Source organism: Amia ocellicauda, chromosome 8 (genome assembly GCF_036373705.1).
Source record: "Amia ocellicauda isolate fAmiCal2 chromosome 8, fAmiCal2.hap1, whole genome shotgun sequence".
Classification (NCBI taxonomy): Eukaryota; Metazoa; Chordata; class Actinopteri; order Amiiformes; family Amiidae; genus Amia; species Amia ocellicauda.
Genome location: NC_089857.1, coordinates 1,753,742 through 1,770,128, shown reverse-complemented (window position 1 = coordinate 1,770,128; position 16,387 = coordinate 1,753,742). Strand labels below are relative to the sequence as shown.

The following is a 16,387-nucleotide window of genomic DNA, read 5'->3' as shown; positions in this document are numbered from 1 at the left end:
CTCCTCTCGTTTGTAAACTTTCTTATGTTCTTCTTCTTCTTCTTCTTCTTATTATTATTATTATAACTAATTGTGCATGCACGAGAGTGAGAGAGAGAGGAGGGGTGGTGTTTACAATAGGGCTACAGCACAATTTGACATGTATTTTACAACATAAAACAGTTTATACATATTATTTTATTAAACTCAAAATAATACAAATTAAATACTTTTTACTTAATACAACGTGAAAGCACATTGAAATGGCTCCATCTATTACAGCTGCATATTAATGCAGAAAACGCACTTTTCAACTGGGCAGTTTGTGTTGCATTAACAACCTGACAGTGTCTTTATTCTGTGCAGGCAGTGCTGGATGAAAGGTGAGAGGCACCTTCAGTCTTGTATAGATGCTGTATTGTAAAGCCAACAGCAGTCTAAACACTAACACCAGCAAGCCTGTCGCCAGCCCTATACCACTACAAAATATAGAATTCCAAAGGAAAGTTAGAAACTTCCTGAGCCAATCAAGACAGGCAGACGAGAGCTACGGCCTATTAGGTGCAAATCTGCTAATAAAATAATGATAATAATATGTGAATATATGATGTGTAGAAAATCACGTTTCAACAATCAACACGAAATCAAACTCTTTCACAATGACTAATGTTATTATAAAGCCCAGACTGTCGGCTATATTATATTCAGTATAGCCAACCGCCTAAACTCCAGGTCCGGCGGTTGGAGAAAGTAGCCTATTTATAACTTATTAATTTGGAAGAGTTTACAGCTGAAATGCCCTACATGCATTTAATTCAAATATTAAGTACGATATGCAGGAGAAATTCACATATGCAGAGGTATTTACTTTCGAATTGCAAAAGCCAAGTGGCTATGGAGGTTCTGGTGTTAAACTGTTTTTAATGTTATTGTCTGTTCAGTTTATCTGACCTAGGCTATTTATGAATTGTATTCTATTGTGTGTATAAACTGCTCTTTGGGGCATCTTTTTGAATTAAGTATTAATATTCTTCCTTTAACCGAAGGGGACCTGTGTGGGGTGGTTTCAGTGATGGTTAAATACTCTATTTCCCTTATATACAACATCATTGTACCAAATTAAAAAAAAAAAAAAAACACAAAATAAATAAATACATAGATGAATAAAAAAGGAAATAAATCAAAATATATACATTTATCTATTTATTTATTTATTTATTTTTTCAAGTAGGCCTATGTATTTGGTTATTTATTTATTTAGACACAAATTATCCTCCATATTTATTTACTGAATTGAATAGCCTATGTATGTTGAAAAACTGCCGCTCTAAAAGTCTGATTTGGAATCGTAGGACATTAAGGAATATTCAATCTAAATTATGATTAAATGTTTGTGATGAAGGGTCACGTGATGAAAAGTGCATGACGAAAATACGGGATCCCAATATAAGCCCATGCAGTATTTTGACCCATTTTTGTTGGAAAATAGTACTGAATGAATTTGATGCAGCAGCTGAAGATTGTTGTGTTTGTTTTGCAGAAGTACGTAAGCAGGGATGGAACTCTACTGTATTTTGTAACTTTTCTTAGCTCTCATATACTAGATTGTATGCTTATTTTGTAACATTTTGAAGAATGTTTATTATGAGAACTGTATGATGTCCTGGGTAACAACATCTGCTAAGAAATAAATAATTATAATAATTAAGGTCTGTTCTCTTGCACAGACAACGGAAGAACACAGAGCCAGAGGTATACAGTTAGGTCCATAAATATTTGGACAGTGACACAATTGTCATAAAAAAGATGTGCTTTAATTGTAGACTTTCATCTTTAATTTGAAGGTATATATACACACATATACATATATATATATACATATATATATACATATATATATATACACACACACACACACACACACACACACAGTGTAAAAGAGACAAATAGAGTGAAATACAGACTGTTACAAAGTTGATTCCCTACTCAATTTCCTTGGACAGGAAGGGAGGGAGGGTCTACAGTTTGACACTGATGACAATTTGAATGCAAAACTAGGCTCTGACCCATAATGCAGTATTCAGGAGAAATCACTACACTACCTCCTTCATCAGCTCTCTGCCTCCTTACTAGCTCACTCACCAGCCTGCAACACCCACCTAACTGTCAGCCTTTGAATGTCTCTCTCTGGAGGTCAGTTTAATTTATTTAACTCCAATTCAATTTACTCTCCACATTAATTCCTTTAGTTCAATTCCCTCTCTAGACTAATTAAATTAAGAATTCCAATTCCATGGGAGGAGTCAATCCCACCAATTCAACTACAATCAGCCATTAATTCCGTCTTCCAATTACAATTCCACTCCATTGTCCTAGTTTAAATTTCAATACTTTAAGGACTGGCTAATTAGAATGTTGTAGCAATGCATGCCGTAATGTTTAAAAATTAAAATTAAAATGTAATTTATAAAATGGTTTTTTTTGTAGAATGTGGATTTTTTAGACTTAGACTAAACTAAAGGTTACGGGTAAATGCCCTAAAAAAATTGTTGCCTTGCAAACGATAGTTATATTTGGATATGTACAGTAAACGACAAGTAAAAAAGATTTGGATTTTTGTAAAAACCTCTCTTCTTTTTCTCTAGCCATTTTAAACTCAGTTGATCATGGTGGTTAACTTAGGCCAGGGGTTTTCAAACCAGTCCTAGAGTCTTAATTACTTTGATTGAATGGTATATTGCTTTGTAAGGTCAATTAAGGATTCAGTTTCAATGAAAACCTCGGTTGGAACAAAAACCAGCAGGGCAGGGGGTACTCCTGGACTGGTTTGAAAACCACTTACTCAGGCTAAGGAACACATTTCACTTGTATAACGAGGGATTACAGTATTTAGTGCATAAGTAAGGCTACACACTTTTGTAAGCACAATAATGGTTATTATACAGCTTTTTCTGATGTAAAGTTAAATAAATTAAATTAAAAAAGTCACATAAAATTTGGAGGACATTAGTTCTAACGTTTTCAATACATCAAGATCAAAATATCTTAAATGTATTTAGAATTATTTTATAAAATTAAAAGTGGTTTCTGTTATTATATCATGCAAGGTTTTATTGAGTGCAGTTTCCTAAATGTTTTGCATATATACATTATACTTACATAGGCTACATCTTCACTAACAAATGTGATGCACAAATGCTCCATGTGCTTCCCATTCAGAACTACTGTTCTTCAGCAAATGCATACATAAATACATGTACATTCATGTATAATGGTTATTTATAATATTACTATGTTTTAAATGTATTACCAAAGTGACCATAGGCTAACATCTTAATGGTAAATAACATTTACATCATTGCTAAATTGAGTCCCAATGCAAGCAATAAATACAATGAATAGAGATTCATAAGACATCTGTAGCTAAGTATTTGTCTTCTTGCGTTTTACATTATTAATACAGTAATGCCACGGTTTATCAGTTAGGCCTATTCATAATAAAAAGCTAAATTGTCAGTTCTCTCCCAATCATTTCAGTAGCTCAGCTGTTTGTTTTACAGCACGAATAATGAATAGCTGATCAGTGTTAAACGTCAGCTCCAAAATGAATCATCAATATAAATTAAGACGTCAGTACAGGCTCTTAGAAAGCAGCCATGGCAGGATGATTTGATACGTTGGCATTATGAATATGTTTGAACACAATATAAATGATTGAATACAACCACAGCAGCAAGACAAACTTTACCTATTATAATTATTGTGTGAATTACATAGAATAACATAGGCTGACATTTATAGGCTAGGCTTGGTGAGAATACTAGGCTATATAACTCAATGTAAGGGAGATTTATGGCAATAGATTGATAAAAATAATATTGCTGTTGCTTCGCAGAATTGAAGATTACATTCATTTAAAAATGCCAGGTGCAATTAACAGCATAATCTTTTTGATGTCTCTCAGTTCCAGTACATTACAGTACAATTCCACACTTGATCACACTTTAATTGCAATTGACTATTGAATTTCATTTGAATTCAGGATTGACCCCAACTCTGGTTTCTGTGTCCCTGTGCACTGTGTGAGAGTCACAGACATTCATACTCGCACTCTAAAATCGTTGGTCTTTATAACTTTCTGTATAAAGAGAGGGTAATCCCTCATTTCACACACCTCATCATATTGTATAGGTTTAAGTGAAAGATTTTGGGGTTGTTGGATCAATCAGATTTTATCCCTCTAACTTCCTCAAGTGCACTGTCACTGTCACTTACAGGTCATGGGGCTATGTTTGTGTCCCTTCGAGGATATACATCCTTGTGTAAAAAACTGTTTGAAGAAAAAAAAAAAGGGGGTCTTTGTCTACTGGTTGAAGTTTGGGGGTTAAGGTTGTCCATGGATGCTGTAGTGAATAAAGAGAGAGCTAAGTATCCAATAGGATTAGTTTGTGCATTGTACTTGTGATCATGTGATAAAATGTGTTTTCTGGGGGGAGTTTGTTTCTAGGGTCTGAAGATAGTGAATTATGGGTGAAGGTTTTGTGTCCTAGGTTAGTTTAGGGTTAGGATTGAGATACAGGTGTCCGTTAGGGTTGGGTTTTTGGGTTTGGGATTTTTATTTGAAGTACAATTTAGGGTTAAGTTTTGGGTTGGGTTTTAGGTGTGGGGTTATATTTGGAGTTGTGTTTGGAGTTGGAGATTCAGTTTAAGTTGTTTAGGATTAAATTTATGTTTGGTTTTAAATTTAGGGTTATGTTTATGTTAGGGGTTACATTTTTAGGGTTAGATTGGGGTTAGGGTTACGTTTAGGGCTGAATTTAAGGTCATCATATTGTATAGGCCTACTGTGGTGATCCATGTGTTGGACAATTAAGACTAATTACATCAAGTATCCAAAAATAATGACATTTTTTGTCTTTCATGACAAACAGACTAAAATAAAGGAACAAAAACAAGTGGAAGTCACTTCCAGCACTCAGTATAAACAATTGCAGGTATCAGAAAAACAAATGAATCCTCAAATCATGATCCTAAATAAACAAACAAACAAATAAAACTAAATAAATTTAATTTAAATAAATAAATAATTATATTATTTATATAAAAAAAAAAAAAAAAAATGTACACGTATTAACCTCCCACCCAGCTCTGTCCTACTGACCTCCTTGTTCCCTCTTTTATACTGTTGTCAGTTTAGCCCCTCCCCCTAGAGCCAACCATTAGAAAATGGGGGCAACCAAAGAAACATTAAAAACATAGCCTACATAAAAATCCCCAGACATCTATTCCCACAAATATTTTCTTTACATGAAAATAACAAACGTATAACAGATGTAGAATTATAAAACAAATCTAAACTATAAACAAAGTAAATAACCCACTCCAAACAGTAGTATTAACCCCGTCCCCATAACAGTAGTAAGGTAACTCCGGCCTATAAAGTCCCTTACTAAGACAGCCTCTGTAATCTCCCACGGTTTTACCAAGATGGCCGCTCCTCAACACCAACCCAGATAAGTCTTTGTTTTTCTAAAAGGTTACCAAACATTTTAACAAAGGGATGGGCCTTACTATATCACACCTACACACAGCCTCTGTCACTACACTGCCATACTCTCACAGCCCTGACTATGGATGGGTCATTAGGCTTAGAGCCCATACAGGTTTTTTAGCTAAATTTCCCAATTACTGATATATCTGCCGATATATTCTTTCTTTTTTTTAGCATGCAAAACAGATATTTTCTATTTCTAGCATGGAATGCCTCAAATCTCTGCCTGTCAGAGAGAAATTGTGTCAAATATGCACTGAATGCAAGATTTTTACATTTTACATAATAAACAACATTAATTTTCAAAAATAATAACCACTAATCAAATAATCAAAATAAATAAGTTAGAATAGGGGAGAATAAAGGACAAATATAAAATTGTGCATGTTCTACACATTAGGGCAAATAAGAGTGTTGGTAGATAAGTGCTGGTGTAGTTTATATCAGTATTTTACAGGCGTCGCGCCAGGTTCTCTCAGGTTCACAATCCTCCTCAGTGTTCAATACTGCCCTTACAACAGGGGCAGGTTAGTGCAGGCAGCACAGCACAGCTGCATTTGTTTTAAAACAATGTATAAAAAATATGTAGCTTATTCACTGCATATGTTAAAAGTTATGCAATACGAATCGCAGCCAAAACACGATGTAGGATTTGAAAAAGTTTTATAAATATAATGTAGTTTCAGTTTTATCCAACATTTAAAAACAGACTGGGTAGGATCCTTGGATCACTAGCGCTTTTCCACCGACATTGTGCCTGTGCTGGTTCGGAGCCGGTGCCTAATCTGGAACCGTTCTATGCTTTTCCACCACAAAATAACTGGTTCTCAGCGGCACCAAAAACTTGCTGGTCTGGAACCAAAGAACCCGTGACGTCAGGTCCGGGGGGCGGGGTTAAGTCGTCTCCACCAAAAGTGATTTGCTGGAGTGCAGCCGCCATGTTTAAAATGCCAGCAGAGACGGGAGCAGTGAGGAGAGTTTTCATGAAAAATTAGCAGCAATCCGCGGTCTGTCATAGAGAGACACTTCAGTAACAATATGGTCTCACCAGGTCAATAACTAGTTAGAGTTGTGAAATGGCAGCAATGAAAGATGACTGAGCTCACCTTATGTGAAAGAAAAGACGTGTTACAGCGATATTATGATGATGGAGAGTTAATTCGACGATATAGATTGGAAAGAAACTGAATATTGTTCGTTAATTAACTGGTCATTAACTATGCAGTTTCTTCTGCTACTGGCAGAAATGCGGTGTTACGCCGAATCCAGCGCCCCTACTAGTCATGTGTCCCAGGTTGGTTTGCGCATGATTAAGAATTTATGAATAAATAAATGTTCTTAGCACAGGGAGAATTACACAAAACGTATATATTTTACAGTAACAGAAGATCAAATACACAATTTATGTGCCGATTAGTGCAATTTTAGCTATGTATGTATATACAGATTATCACACTACATGGAATACTTACTTCATAAAAGTATAACTAATTTAAACACATGAAGAAACAATTTACATTGTTGTTGCAGCTGTATTTCAACAATTGCACAAACAACAATCACTGCCGTGCAGAAGCACTAAACTCGCTGTTTGCAGCAGAGCTGTTACAGTGATGTGCTTTGTGCAGCGAGCAAGCAAGCAACCACACGCCAGCAGAGTGCTGACAATGTATTAATAATAATAATAATAATAATAATAATAATAATAATATGTATTTGTTAGCAGACGCCCTTATCCAGGGCGACTTTCTAAACATAAGAGCATTGCTGCGTGTCTGGCAACAGGGACAATGCAACAATGATTTGGGACCATTATGCCAGACTTCATTAATAAGCACAATTTCCCATCAAACCATGATGACATTAACATCACCTGAGATCGTGCGACAATTTATTGATTTGCCCATGACTGCGCCGCAAATACCCCCAAAACAACCGCATCCATAATCAATAGGCTAGCCTATAGTCATTGTTTTTTAAACAAGAATAAAAGTAAAAATATGCCACAAAATGAATGAAAATGTATCTACTCATACAAAACATATGCATAATAAACTGTATGCACGGTGACGAATGCATGTTAACTCTATCTTATATTGTATTAAATACAGTAAATGTGTCTGAAATAGCGAATCGGTGTAAATTCCTTAGGATAAACATCAGTGTTTCCACCTGTGGACAATTTCCTATGAACAAGGGAAGGATAAATAGTGTTCATTGTAATGTTTTATATAGGCTGTATTTATGATTGTGATTATGAATGTGAAATTAATCTAGCATTTGAATTCCATGTAGCATCTTAACATCCTTGTAATAAATGAATGAGGGGGAAAACATGTATTATTGTGCTCAACTTATAAAGAAATAGTTATCTTAGCATATTCCTATAGTATTTTTGTTACTGCTTGTCTACATGTGATCTCGTGTTTTTTTGTTTTGTTTTTTACAATGTATTTGTGCTGTGTAGACGGTGAATGAGTTTAATTTTTATGGTTAAATAGGGTTTCAATGACAGTAGTAAAGCTTGCAAATTAAGGACGTAGTCCGGCTCGGTGCTGATTATTATTGCTGTGTTTCTAGACTTCTACTCCGTGCTTGGGAACGCCCACATCCAGTGACGTCAGCATTCGGTTCCCAAACCGGTGGAAATGCAGGCCGGTTCCCAAAAAGATCAACTGCTTCCCAGGCCGAGCACAAGCTCGGAAAAGTGCTATTAGTTATTAATGGACACAAAACTAGCACAATGGGTCGAATAGCCTCCTCTTGATTGTAAACTTTCTTATGTTCTTAACATTGTCTGAGAGATGCGTTTTTCACTAATTTTCTTTACATTGTTCTCAGTGATCTGAGCTTGCTGGTCATTTGGAGACATTTGCTGATATCCAGTCAACATGTTCAGCGAACATTTACTTCACAATAGCAATTAAAATATTGAAAAGCAATTCAATTAACTTTTCAGTAAAAATGTGCCTCTATAGTATACGGTAATCTTCAGTCATGATGAACATAAACAATCAAAGCTATGGATACTCAAATGCTTTCAGCTTTCAAAAATACTTTATATTGCTTATGAGCGTTTTAGTAAAACACACGTAAGTTTGTTTTTGAGCCCTGTGTTTCTCAGTGGGGGGTGTTTGTTTCACCACGGTGCTCAGTAGTGTAGTGTGCGCGCCACGACGCTGCGCATGAGAATCACTGTGGAGTCGGAAGATTATAGCGAAAAATAAAGAACGATTACTATGTAAAAAAATAATTGTAAAAAATTATAATGACTGTAAAACCAAATAAACATGTATTTATTTATTTATTGTCTGAAGTCTGACAAAGGATTTTATGATAATTTGAAAAAACAAATTAGCCAATAGTTTGAGAAAATATATCGGTGCATTATCCGTGGGATATGTGCCGATACAGTGAAAAGACTATATCATCGGAGGTCCGATATCTGTCGGGCCCTAGTCAGGCTACCAGAGCACAGCAGTATGACCTGCTCTAACACCCAAAGCCGGGTGTATGTGACTCTTGTTGGATCATTCCTTGGACAGGAAAGCTCATAATGAAATTCTAAAGACATTTATCTTTCCACTTCCCTGGTGCACTGACACAGAAGCCACGTAAGCTGCTAAGTCTCGTAATGGATCCGGCCTCGCTTGGAAAGCCTGTATTCATCCATCAGCCCCTCACGCATCAATGAACACAGCCTGGAGATTTATCCCTAAAACAGCGCTTGTGAATTACACCGCGAAGCGTGCTGAGAGAGACGGGATTCACAAGAGCTTGCCTCAACTGTGTCACCTGACATAACCTAGAGGATGAACAATGCAGGAATCCAAATGGCAATGCTAAAGGGCCTGTAAATCATGACAGATCCCTTCATTGCACACAAATTACATCATACTCGTTACATGCCCCATCTGCTATGTATGAGACAGGGTGAACACTGTGTATTGTGTGTGTGTGTGTGTGTGTTGGGGGCACCTGTATGTTGTGTTCATATTGGGAGGCATTGATTGTTGTGTGGGTGTTGGGAGGGCACAGGCTGTTGTGTATGGGGGGGAGCCCAGGAGCAGGGCAGCATAAGGAGATAGAGGGCACTATGCATTGAGTAGGGCAATAAACCACTATCATTTGGTTTCACCCACTGTAATCCAGTATTTTATTTGTATACACACAACTGCACAATGCATTTTTGCTATTGACAACATTTTTGTTATGATTCTTGTAAAACTTGTCTTGCATAAAGGCTTTAGCTCAATTAATCAGTTAGAAGCACAGGTCCTAGATGGTGCTCTTGCCGAGTGTCATTCTTTGACATATGAAGGAACACCAATCACTTGCATCACTTTCCTTGTTACTTTCCATAGCCCTTGTTGCAGAAGTGATTCTAGGGTATGTGGGGGCCCCAGGCAAAATAATTCCAGACAGTGATGGTGCGGCAGAGTTTTCTCCCATGAGAGTGGGGGGGGAGGGGGGAATGTGGTGAAGTTTTCTACCGTGAGAGTGTGCGAGGAGAGAGAGAGAGAGAGAGAGTGTGTGTATGAGTAAAAAAATAAGAAAGAGCACAATAATAATACAGAATAATACATAGCCTGCTACAGGATGAGGGGCACTAAACAACTATGTCTCCAGACAAAAACCAACAAGCCCAAAAATGTCTGTGCTTTATATAAATATATAAAATGTATACACCGATCAGCCATAACATTATGACCACCTGCCTAATATTGTGTAGGTCCCCCATTTGCCGCCAAAACAGCCCTGACCGGTCGAGGCATGGACTCCACTAGACCTCTGAAGGTGTGCTGTGGTATCTGGCACCAAGACGTTAGCAGCAGATCCTTTAAGTCCTGTAAGTTGCGAGGTGGGGCCTCCATGGATCGGACTTGTTTGTCCAGCACATCCCACAGATGCTTGATTGGATTGAGATCTGGGGAATTTGGAGGCCAAGTCAACACTTTGAACTCGTGATTCATCAGACCAGGCCACCTTCTTCCATTGCTCCGTGGTCCAGTTCTGATGCTCACGCGCCCATTGCTCTGACCCAGTCGTCTAGCCATCACAATGTGGCCCTAGTCAAAGTCGCTCAGATCCTTATGCTTGCCCATTTTCCTGCTTGTAACAAATCAACTTTGAGGACAAAATGTTCACTTGCTGCCTAATATATCCCTCCCACTGACAGGTGCCATGATAACGAGATTATCAGTGTTATTCACTGCACCTGTCAGTGGTCATAATGTTATGGCTGATCGGTGTATAATATATATAAAATATGCATAATTTTAAGGTCTGTATATTTAATTCATTTTAATTATTTCGTTTGTAAAGTCACTATGCCAATAAAGCATGTTGTGAATTTAAATTTGAAGAGTGATGATGTAAGTGTGTGTGTGGGAGAAGGGAATCTGTCGAGTCTCTCAGCACAGTGTTGCCGAAACAGAGTTCTGATACCTGCTGTGACAAGCAGCATTAAGTATGCATCTGCAGCTCCGAAACTGGTCTGGACTGCAGCCTCTCAGTGTATCACTATAGCAGTGTGCCAGGATCTTACATTTGCACTGTATGACCTTATCTGTGTCCCACTGCTTAAGAGTAGCAATGTATTACTGGTGTGTCAATGTACATATCTATGTATATATGCCCCACATTCAGCCCAGACTTCATTAATGAAACAGACAGAGGTATGTCCCACAGTGCTGTTGTAACCTGTCTATGCAGGTCTGCCACAGTAAAGAACTGTAAAAACACCAGAATCTGGATAAGCTGGCTGACTTGCAAAGAGCCTGCAGCTAATAACACCATGAACACTGTGAGGTCATAGTGTGCAGCTTCATAATGCAAGGGGAGCCTGAGTCTAGTTCTTCACATCTCTATAGCTCAATTCACACTGAAATGCCGGCAACATTTGCCTGTGTTTTCCCTGTTGCCCCCCATTCACACTGGGTTTGCATGCCGGAAAATCGCCGGCAAGGATGCATTCACACAGAAAACGGAGATTGCTGGCAAGAGCGCTGTGGCCATGGGACTGAGATGCTACAGAAGCCTGTGTATCCGGAGAGGAGACATGGACCCATATTCTGGACATGTTTGTACAAGTGCGATCATTTCCCCGCTGTGTTATTGTATATGTTTATATAGGCAAAACAATCACCATTCGGCAGCGCAACGCTGATTATAATATTCACAAATATCGCCTATTGTTGTGTTCAATAACTGCATACAGTGTTTAAATAGAGAGTTGGATGCGGTCACTAGTCAGACTGTTGTCACAGATTCTGAAACTTAATCGCTTTGCTGGTCAGATCTGCGCACAACGTGAACGCAGCCATGTATTATTTGGTTGACTGTCAAATGTGTTAGACTACTGCATGTAGTAACTTTATTACTGTCATTATTATTATTTATTTATTGGCAGATGCCCTTATACATGGTGACTTACAAATAAGAGCAATATAAAGTGCAACAATACAATACAGTTCAAAGCATAATGCAATTTACAAACTGAAATGTACACACGTGTATAGGAAATATACAGTAAACAATACAATGTAGTCATATGTATTTGTTATTGCACACGTTATGCTGCCATTTCTTATATGCACTAATCATGTAAAATGTAAACATCCAGTGTTTTATTAATACAAAAGGAGCCGAGCTCACTTGATTATTGCAATATGATCGAAGTCCTGAGAAAACACAGAAGTGAATCATGAAAACGAACCCGAGTTAGTTTCCAAACGAACTGAGCACGTTTGTACACAAGACAAGTGTGAATGGCGAACACAGATACATTGACCCCGTTCACATATGAGTTAGGCCAGTGTTCTGACAAACTGAGCTTCCCTATCAGAATGAGCTACCCGGTAACTCAGATTGTCAGACTAGTCTGAAAAAATGCGCTACGCTCAGGATGAGCTGCCCTGATTGAAAACATTAGGTAGCTCACCCTGTCAGACAGAAAGCACCTATCAGAATGGGCTGCCCTCTGCTTTTAATTCAGTGTTGCAATATTGACCTGAATTCTGCATTTGGCTGTGGTATACTTAATTGTGCAATTGTAATAATTTTTTCATTACTTACTTGAAATGGTAAATTTTGAAGCATGTCGTCTTAAGGATTGCTTCTGTGCCTTGCTGTATTCCTCTGGATAGTCAGAGACTGAAAGGTATCTGAATACTTCTTTGTATCTACCTTCCATGTCGACCTGTGTTTTTTAGAATATGTATTTTAACTCGTCATGTCAAATGTACAGCATTCAAAGGCTGTACAAAGAAACTTGAGGTCTGTAGTGTCTATGCATATTTTTATTATGCATTTTTACATTTTGAATGAATCGGGTATTATTAATTACCACAAAGTACTAAAAGGTTAAAGTTACGTTTATCTGATAAGACCATTGATTTCTGTAAATTAAAAGCAAATGTAAGTTATGTTCCTATCCACTGCAAACCAGCCAAATATCTGAAATTCTAAAGTGATTAAAGAAGGAAATACTTTAAGGATATTCAAAAGTTAATTATGTTATATAAGGAAGTCTGTGGTACATTGAAAACTTGCCGTCAATAATAGCTTGGATTTAACAGCGTGTATGGGGTCACTACGCAGGCGCGATTTCAGAAAGCAGCACATCCTGAAAGGCAGATCAAATTGTCAGATTAACATGACAAATTGACCTGCCCAATCAAGATGAGCTACCCGCAGGTAGCCCAGATTTATTGTCGTGTTTTGAAATTGTTAATTGCGCGTGCGCACTGTTTATGCGCAAGCGCACTTTCGTTAGGAAGCTCATTCATACAAGTAGCTCAGTTTATCAGAACAGTGGCCCTGGTGTGAATGGGATCAAAGAGCTGCCTGGAAACAGACAGCTGTCTAGACAAAGAAACAACAAAAAGAGAGGGAACAGCTCAGATAGGGGACACTAGTGCAGAGTATAGGACCCCGTTCACACTTGAGATGTGAACGGGGTCATTGTTTCAAAGCAAACGAAACGACCGATTTCGTTTGAAACTAACCCACTGTGAGGGGGTAACACGTTTGCCTGTATAGAGATATTATATTTTGTATTACGTATTGGTATATAATGTGTGACAATAGTTAGCATTATATGTCAACCTGTTGGTTCATCAATAACACTCAGAAATGCTGCAACTATATTATTTTAAAGCTCCGCCATTTCTAACAACCCAGCCTGTTTCTTGTTACGGTCAAGTAAGTTCTTGTTCAAAGGTGGCTTAACCCTATAGGCGCCGCTATTCTGACTGGTTACGGCAGTACTTGACCCTGAATTTGCCGCAATCATTTTCCTGCTCCATTGAACACAGACCTGTTGCCAGCAATTAGACAGCATCGATTTGCCGGCAATAACCCATTCACACAGACCTTGCCAGCAACAAAATGCCGTCAAATTGCCGTCAATTGTTTCAGTGTAAATGGGCCGGGTTTAATAAAAGTGATGCAGCAAATGTATAATTAATATTAAGTAACTGAATAGTGGCCATTATCCAAAGCATCTTACAATTAGAATAGAAGGTCAGAGTTCTGTAGGTCAAAATGGTCAACAAGTTTGACAATATTAGGAAGAACCAATAAAAGTAGTAAACTAACAAAGACTCCTTCAGGGGCTTTGACACACTGATCAAGCCCAGCTGTGACAGAGCAGCCAGGAACTACACATGTAGCAGAGGCACATCTACCTTGCCAGCAGACCCTTTGAAACCTGCTCACCAACTATCTGTCCCTCTATTGGCTAAACACAGCGACTGTGACATTCAAGCACTGCTAAGAAAAGCAGTTATCGCCACACAGGCCTTTCTGATGAGGAAAGGTGTTTTAACTCACAGTGATGGACACAGCACCACTTACGGCTGCTTCCGTTGTGGGGGACACACACCCCATAGGCCTACACCCTTGCAGGGTTAATATTAATGTCTCAGTGGGTTTGCTGTGACAACAGTGGATTTTTGTTTCTCTGCTGTGGGAGCACAGTTGCCCCAAGCATGATCTGAGAACCAGGAATCTGGAGAGGAGGAAGAGGGAGGGGAGGGAGAAGGTGGTATTCCTGAAAGTGAATGAATGGAGTATGACAGTGTGTGTGAAAGGTAAAAGATTAGAGACTTACTCTTGCTCTACTCCCCCCACCCCGACGTCTCCTCTTCTGGAGTGATAGCACTGGAGTGTCGTGGAGTTCCAAAGGTAAACTCATTGTTTTCCCTATAGTCCGAATCTGACTGGTTATTGTGTCTTTGTGCCCTGTGAAAATACTTATGCTTGGCCTCTCCAGCTTTTCTAATACCCCCCCCCCCCACTCCTTCTCCTTCTCCTTCTCCCCCCTACTTCTCCTTCCTTCTATCTCTCCCCATCTCCTCCTCCTCCCCTCTCTCCCCTCTTTCTGCCTCTCCCTCCCCCCTCCTTCTTTCTCCCTGTCCCCCCTCCCTCTCCTCCCCCCTTCTTCTTCTCCTTCTCTCACTCACACCCTCCCTCCCAGCAAATATTGGAAATGTTATTCTTCAGACAACAGAACTGGGTGCGTTCCCTGCATTCAAGTATCTGCAGAAACCTCACTCCGCATTTTAATGGCCTCAGTCCATGTGTGGGATTATCTATGTATTGATTTATGTATTTAAAACAGCCAAAAACTCACCGCCGCTCCTGCTACGTCGGGTCAAGCTGTATTTCCCTTATATTTCCCCCGGATCTCTCTGCCTCTCTCGCTGTCTTTCTCCACACCCCAGCAACACTGGGGAGGAGGGGGTGCTCCACAATATCCAGTCGTTGATCGGAGACCAATCTTGGGGGCAGAGGCGCAGGCTAATTCCCCCACTATGTCTCGGTCCCTGAAACTCCAGTCTTGCCGGTCCGGTCTGGTTTTAACGCATAGAGAGTGTAATTATAATCCAAGGCTGCTGCATCCGGGCGAGCCAGTCGAATCTCCTATTCCGCCATGTTGTTTCCCTGTGTGTTGGGAATGGGGAGCAGTGGATCCCCAGCCCCTCCTCCACAACACGTCCGCTGGAGCATCTGCACCCTCTCCCGGCTTCCAGCGGGACAACAGCTGGGCTTCATGCGTTTTATTTTGTATAATAATACAATTAAAAGGTCTATAATGTACGCAATGGTTCCTTAATCTATAGGTTCCGAACATTAATGTGTATAACTGTAGCCCTACGGGAGGTTGAGCTGAAGCAGCGTCCGCCATCTTACAACATCCAAATAATTTTGCACCATCAGTGTTACACTTCACCAAATTACCTCAGCAAAAGTCACAAATTACACCTCACCGATTGATTTCCTATAGGGCCTGGGTAAAAACCCTGAATGAAGCAAGTGTAAAAATATAAGACTTTCAAAATAGAAAAAATACTTATTTTTCACTTTCATCAGTTTGTATTAATTTAAAATATTGTAATATACGTTATAAATAATATTAATAATTATAATTAAATAGTACAAATATGTTCTACAATTTGATAAACTGAACTGATAATACTAAATCCTAATTTCAACCACAATATGTACTATGGTACCATGGTATTTGTGACAATATGATGTCTTCACGCTAATGTACATCGTGTGACGTAGTAATTTATGGTAGTAACAGTTTTTTTGTGTGATTTTACTGTATAAAATACAACTGTATGCTGTCCAAACTGCACAGTGCTTGTTAATTTAAATGTAATATTTGTAACCATTTCAGATACATTAAAAAATGGTTCTAATATATGGTAAAATATTATATACAGACAAGTGACGAAGTAAAGGAAAAACCAACATGAAGTGTCTCAGTGAGGTGTTGGGCACCACGAGCCCCAGAACAGCTTCAATGCTCTTGGCACAGATTCTATGAGTCTCTGGACTCTACTG

The 16,387-nt window shown here is 38.7% G+C and overlaps 1 protein-coding gene across 2 annotated transcripts in view; it reads right to left on the bottom strand.

Moving 5' to 3' along the window:
* The window catches only part of ptpra (protein tyrosine phosphatase receptor type A), a 73,769-nt gene extending 58,279 nt beyond the window's left edge, over positions 1 to 15,490 (bottom strand). For both annotated transcript variants that reach the window (XM_066711778.1, XM_066711779.1), the window contains exon 1: positions 15,168 to 15,490. The gene's annotated coding sequence lies outside the window, so the exon portion shown is untranslated. The remainder of the gene's footprint in view (positions 1 to 15,167) is intronic.
* Between the last annotated feature and the right edge of the window lie 897 nt (positions 15,491 to 16,387).